Below are 7293 nucleotides of genomic sequence, written 5' to 3' on the forward strand. Positions count from 1 at the left end.
AGATTAGGATTGGATAATAAGGACTTAGACCGAAGAGGGTCTATTGGAATTATCGTAGGATAATAATTTAAATGGAAAATTATTATGCGATGAATTGGATTTAATCGGGACAAAAATGGAATAAGATAAAATAAGTTGGAAAGCCAGAGTTAATAATATTCACGTCAAGGTCCGTGAAATATTATTAATAAATGATCGTCAAGTTTCGTAAGTGTACGAAATCGTTTTAGAAGAAAGTTTGACGGTTAGTTAAGAATAAGGGTTAAAGTGCAAATTAGCCACTTTAAGGACTAAAGTGGACTTTTAACCACAAACTTCCGGAGGAAGTTGTGTTTTACTCTATTTTCTCAAGATAAGAAAATAATATTGATAAAGTTGTTATTGATAGTCATTAAAATGAAAATTGGACGAAAAAGTGAGAAAAAGTGCAAGTTAGCTCAAAATGGAAATTTGAGCGTTTTTGGCCAAAATTGCCAAAATAAATTATTGGAAGGTGATATTATAAGATATGATACAAATATTATTTATTTGGGATATAAATAATAGGGAATTCATCGAGAATCGAATGATTAAAAGATTAGTGGACGAAATTGGACGAAAAAAAAGTTAGAAAGTTAAGCGAAAGGAGGTGGAAACTTCAAGGACTAAAAGAGGTACTTTGCCCACTTAATATCATCATTCACAAATGAATATTCATTCATTTCAAGCCAAAATTTGCAGCAACAAATGATCAAATCCGTAACCCTTCTTCTCAATTCTTCTCCAAAATTCAAATGATCACAACTTCTTCGTTTCTCAACGAAATTTAGCGATTCTTGCGGCCACGGAACGAGGAAACGATTATCTACAGCTCTGTGGGTTGAATTTGAGGTAAGGAAATCGAATTTCAGTTAAGGTTTCAGAGTTATATTTCGGATTTTACAAGTTTGATGGTGATGATGCTTGATAAGTAAGACTTGATGTTTATGCTATGTAGTTGATTAGTTGTAGTGATTATGGATGAAAATTGATTTGATTATGATGAGTGTGAGAGTTGTTCTTGGTTAGGGTTCATGAGCTAATTTAGGGATTTTTATTAATTTGTTTTGTGAGGTGTTTACAAGCTTCCATGGAAGGTTTTTGATGATGAATTTGGGCATGGAACCTTCGGCCAAGAGACAATCATCAAGGTGAGATTTTTGAATTCTGAAATTTGTGAATTGTTGATTGATGTATTGAATGATGGAAATGGCATATAGAGTTGGCAATAAACATGAGCTCTAGGTGGTTGATGAATTGATTGTAAGAAATTGTGTAGTGTTAAGTAAGATTGATTGAAACTTTGAAAGGAGAAAGGGCTAAGGGTTTCGGCCCCTAAGCTATGATGATTATATGAGATTCAAGTATGAATATAGGCATTGATTATGAGTCAATTAGAGCTGAAGTCAAGTTGTGTTTGTTTAGTAAAGAAGATTATAAAAATTGAATGAAAAATGGATTAGTGTTTTGACCTTGATGTGAAGTTCTTGTTCAAGTGAACTTGAACAATGTTATATCTTGGATTTGAGATTGGTATTGATGTATAAGGTCCGAATTGTGTTTATATAGGAACATGATGTCGATAGGTGTGAGTCTTGACGGGTTATAGTTACGAATCAAATGTACGAACTAGATTGACAAAATGCAGAAAACTGTTCTGCATAACAGTCATGTTACGAGGACCATATCTGGAGTTCTATAACTCCAAATCAGGTTCTGTTTGATTGTACAGAAACTTGAATGTGTCCTCTACAATTGTCTAGTTTTAAGATTTCTCTAATTCTACCTCTAAGATGGTCAAATTGAGCGGAACATTTTATTGCTCAAGCAGGTCTGCAGTTTTAGGACAGCCTTATGTAAAACACTTCTGAGCTTGTTTTCGACACCTTCGGGTGCAATTCATGGTCTGAGACCTAAACAAAAGTTGTAGGCGGCGTTCTAAACTTTAAGAATGTCGATTTCGTTCAGGGGTCAAACTATTTTAGATAAGCGTTTTTAATGACCGAAGTAGGTTGATCGAACTAGTTTTAGATGCGTAATCGTAATTAGATTTGTTATTAATTCGTAGCGTTATCGAATTTGCGTAGACTCGAAGGAGCGACTATCGATAAGGCTCGAGGAAAACGGATCGAGATATTGTCAAGCTTATTTGAAGAATTTGGATAGCAAGTGGTGAGTACACTTTAAATTACTCGCTAATATTCGTAAAGCTACGTATTTTAATACGAAAGTTATATGAATATTTTTATGTTTAAATGTATGTTCTTAAAATTCATATATGTGTATGTTTTGAAAATGATGTTTTATCGTATTGTGCTATTTTGATAATAATACAAGTAAATGAAAAGAGTATATATATTTAAACACCGGGGATGGGTAAAGTAATAAAATGTGAATTGAACCAAATATAAATAAGAAAAGTACAGTACATTCATATATGTACTAATAAATCGAATATCGAATAATATACAAGTATTAGATCAAATATGAATAAGGAAATATAGTACATTCCGATATGTACTATCAAACATAATAAATACCCATACGTGCATGGGTTATAGATGTATGCTTGTAGATTGTAATGTGCATGCCATGGTCCATAAAGGATCAATACAACAGAACGAAAAATACAAAAACGTAAAATGAGAATTGTACTATGGTGCACAAAATAATAAGAACTGAGATACAAGGTTGAACTCGGTAGAATTATCCCGGGACCTGTATCTCATCCATTCTCGATGATAATCCTCGGAACTCATACGAAATAAAAAGTAAGTGTGATACATCGAGAATCAATACGAAACAAGATCGAGACACAATGTGAACAAATACTCCTATTAAATGTCAATAGGAATCATATGAATCGACAGTTAAGTTCCTTAGACCTGCAGGATGCAGAGTCCGAATGCAGACACGAAGGTAACTCGGTTGAACTATCTCGGGACCCGTGTCTAAAGAGTAACTCGGTTGAATTATCTCGGGACTCCTATCGATCGTTTGGGATTGAGAAATGGTACAAGTAACTCGGTTGAATTATCTCGGGACTGTACCATATGGTTATGGGTAACTCGGTTGAACTATCTCGGGACCCAACCATAAGGATCAAGTCACAAGAGACTTGCCAATGATTTAGTTCGACTTAGAATCATGATGATATAAACTAAGATTTAAGATTCGGTCGAAAACTAATGAAACAAAACGAGAGAAGAAAAATATCAAAACCATAATAAGAAATCGAAGATGTCAAATACGTATAAACTATAAGTTTATGAAATAAACAAAGAGCTATGAAGGAAAGTAAAGAGGGTATGCAATATGATTTTAAAAGAGTATTTTCTATATATAAAATGGGTTTTCAACGGTTTTAACCCTTTATGTGATATTGCGTGTAATTTGGTGAACTCACTCAGTTTTATATTGACCCCGTTGCTCCTCCCATTTTTCAGGGATAGCATGATATTATTTGGAAAGTCAAGCTTCCGAAGTTTTAATTCTCGGAAGTCATTTGCACAAGAAGTGACAGAAGGTTTTCATTCTAGCAGTCCGCAGTAGTCTAGATGTTTTTGTCTATGTATTTGACTAGCGCATTTTAACTCTGATATTTTTGTAAAATGGGGTCACATGTATTTTGATATATGAAAAAAATGATTTGATTTGCGAAAAATTTACACAGGTTTTAGGCTTGCTACGGGTTTCGGAGCTACCACTCCCATTCCCTAGCACCGGTTGCGGCTCGAGAAATCGGGTCGTGACAGTTTGTAAACGTTTGGCTTAAATTGCGATTAGTTTTGTAACGTTTTAAACGTTTTGTTTTGTTTGGTAACATTTATAAACGTTTGGCTTAAATCGCAAAAAAGATGAAATGTTTGGATTTGTTTCGTACCGTTTGTAAATGTTAGACTTAAATCGCTCAAAAAGTGAAACGTTTGGTTTTGTTCCGTAACGGTTGTAAACGTTTGGCTTAAATTGCTAAAAAGGTGAAATGCTTAGATTTTTTTCCTAACGTTTGTAAACGTTTTGCTTAAATCGGAAAAAAGGTGAAATGTTTGGATTTGTTTCGTAACGTTTGTAAACATTTGGCTTTGTTTCGTAACGTTTGTAAATGTTTGGCTTAAATCTCTAAAATGGGGAAATGTTTGGTTTTGTTTCATAACCTTTGTAAACATTTCGTTTAAATTGCTAAAAAGGTGAAATGTTTGGATTTGTTTCGTAACGTTTGTAAATATTTCCCCATTTTAGCGATTTAAGCCAAAAGTTTACAAAGGTTACGAAACAAATCCAAGCATTTCACCTTATTAGAAATTTAAGCCAAACGCCTTCAAACGTAACAAAATAAATAAAAATATTTCACCTTTTTCGCGATTTAAGCCAAACGTTTGCAAACGTTACGAGAGAAATCCAAACTTTTCACCTTTTTAGGAATGTAAACCAAACATTTACAAACGTTACGAGACAAATCCGAGCGTTTCACCTTTTTAGCGGTTTAAGCCAAATGTTTACAAACCTTACGAAACAAATGCAAACGTTTCACCTTTTTAGCAATTGAAGCCAAACGTTTACAAACGCAACGAAACAAATCAAAACGTTTCATTGTTTTAGCAATTCTAGCCAAACGTTTATGAACGTTACGAAACAAATCCGAATGTTTCTCCTTTTTTAGCAATTTAAGCCAAACGTTTACAAACGTTACGAAAAAAATCCAAATATTTTACCTTTTTATCAATTTAAGCCAAACGTTTACAAATGTTATAAAACAGCAATTTAAGCCAAACATTTACAAACGTAATGAAAAAAATCCAAACGTTTAAATTTATGCCATGCGTTTAAAAACGTTATAAAACAAATCCAAACGTTACCCATTTTTTGCAATTTAAGCCAAACGTTTATTAACGTTACAACTTAAATAGTTAAAAAGGTGAAGCATTTGGATTTGTTTGTAACGTTTTAAACATTTGGTTTTGTTTTATAACCTTTTAAAACCAAACATTTGACCTTTTTAACGAATTAAGCCAAACGTTTACATACATTACGAAACATATCCAAATGTTTCCCCTTTTTAGCGATTTATGCCAAGCGTTTACAAACGTTACAAAACAAATCAAAACGTTTCGTCATTTTAGCGATTTAAGACAAACGTTTAAAACGTTACGAAACAAATGCAAACGTTTCACCTTTTTAGCGATTTAAGCCAAGCATTTACAAACGTTGCGAAACAAATCCAAGTGTTTCCCATTTTTAGCGATTTAAACCAAACATTTACAAAAACGTTTCTTCTTTTTCACGATTTAAGCCAAAAGTTTATTAACGTTACAAAACAAATCCAAAAGTTTCACATTTTTAGCAGTTTAAACCAAACGTTTACAAACGTTACGGAACAAAACCAAACGTTTAAAACATTACGAAACAAATCCAACCGTTTCAAATTATTAGTGATTTAAGCCAAACCTTTTACAAAAGTTACGAAACAAAGCCAAACGTTTACAAGCGTTACGAAACAAATCCAAGCGTTTCATCTTTTTAGCTATTTAAGCCAAACGTTTAGAAACGTTACAAATCAAATCCAAACGTTTCACCTTTTTAGCGATTTAAGCCAAACGTATACAAACTTTATAAAACAAATCCAAACGTTTCACCTTTTTAGCGATTTAAGCCAAACGTTTACAAACATTACAAAACAAATTGAAACGTTTCACCTTTTTAGCGATTTAAGCCAAACGTTTACAAACGTTACGAAACAAAACCAAACGTTTCACCTTTTTAGCGATTTAAGATAAACGTTTATAAACGCTGCAAAACAAATCAAAATATTTCACATTTTTAGCACTTTAAGCCAAACGTTTACAAATGTTACGAAACAAATCCAAGCATTTCCCCATTTTTGAAATTTAAGCCAAACGTTTACAAATAATACAAAACAAATATAAATGTTTTTCATTTTTAGCGATTTAAGCCAAACATTTCCAAACGTTACAAAACCAAACCAAACATTTCACCTTTTTAGCGATTTAAGCCAAACGTTTATAAACATTACGAAACAAGTTTAAAACGTTACGAAAGAAATCCAAACGTTACACATTTTTAGCGATTTAAGTCAAACCTTTACAAACGTTACGAAACAAAATTCAAGCATTTCTCCTTTTTAGCAATTTAAGCCAAACGTTTATAAACGTTGCGAAGCAAATCCAAACGTTTCACATTTTTAGCAATTTAGGCAAAACGCTTACAAACGTTACGAAACATATCTAAGCGTTTCACCTTTTCAGCAATAAAAGCCAAACCTTTGCACACGTTACGAAATAAATCCAGGCGTTTCACCTTTTCAGCAATTTAATCCAAAAGTTTGCAAACGTTACGAAATAAATAAGAATGTTTCATCTTTTTAGTGATTTAAGACATTTACAAACGTTATGAAACAAATCCAAACGTTTCACCATTTTAGCGATTTAAGACAAACGTTTGCAAAGGTTATGAAACAAATCCACACGTTTCACCTTTTTAGCAATTTAAGCCAAACGTTTACGAACGTTACAAAAAAAATCCAAACATTTCACCCTTTTAGCAATTTAAGCTAAACGTTTATAAATGTTATGAAACAAATCCAAGAATTTCCTCTTTTTAGCGATTTAAGCCAAACGTTTACAAACGTTATGAAACAAATCCAAACGTTTCAACTTTTTAGCGATTTAAGCAAAACGTTTACTAACGTTATGAAACAAATCCAAACGTTTCCCCTTTTTAGCGATTTAAGCCAAACGTTTACTAACGACACGCACCATATCCAAACGTATCACGTTTTTAGCAATTTAAGCCAAACTTTTACTAACGACACGAAACAAATCCGAACGTTTCACGTTTTTAGCAATTTAAGCCAAACGTTTACAAACATTACGCAACAAATCCAAACATTTCTCCATTTTAGCAATTTAAGCCAAACATTTACGAACTTTAAGAAACAAATCCAAACGTTTCGCCTTTTTAGCATTTAAGTTAAACCTTTAAAACATTTCGAAACAAAACCAAGCGTTTCACCTTTTTAGTAATTTAAGCCAAACGTTTGGAAACGTTACATAACAATTCCAAACGTTTCACCTTTTTAGCAATTTATGCTAAACGTTTACAAACGTTGCGAAACAAATTCAAGCGTTTCACAGTTTTAGGTATTTAAGCTAAACGTTTACAAACGTTACAAAACAAATCCAAGCGTTTCCCCTTTATAGAAATTTAAGCCAAACGTTTACAAACGTTACGAAACAAATCCAAATATTTCACTTTTTA

General features: G+C 32.7%; 1 long non-coding RNA gene across 1 annotated transcript; it reads left to right on the top strand.

Annotated features, from left to right (window-relative positions):
* The first annotated feature begins 717 nt into the window (after nt 1-717).
* LOC126674239 (uncharacterized) lies at nt 718-3682 on the top strand. Its single transcript, XR_007639477.2, has 4 exons — nt 718-870; nt 1093-1169; nt 2106-2190; nt 3465-3682. It is a non-coding gene; the product is annotated as an uncharacterized LOC126674239 (long non-coding RNA).
* The last annotated feature ends 3611 nt before the right edge of the window (nt 3683-7293 follow it).

This window comes from Mercurialis annua, linkage group LG3, assembly GCF_937616625.2.
Source record: "Mercurialis annua linkage group LG3, ddMerAnnu1.2, whole genome shotgun sequence".
NCBI classification, from domain to species: domain Eukaryota; kingdom Viridiplantae; phylum Streptophyta; class Magnoliopsida; order Malpighiales; family Euphorbiaceae; genus Mercurialis; species Mercurialis annua.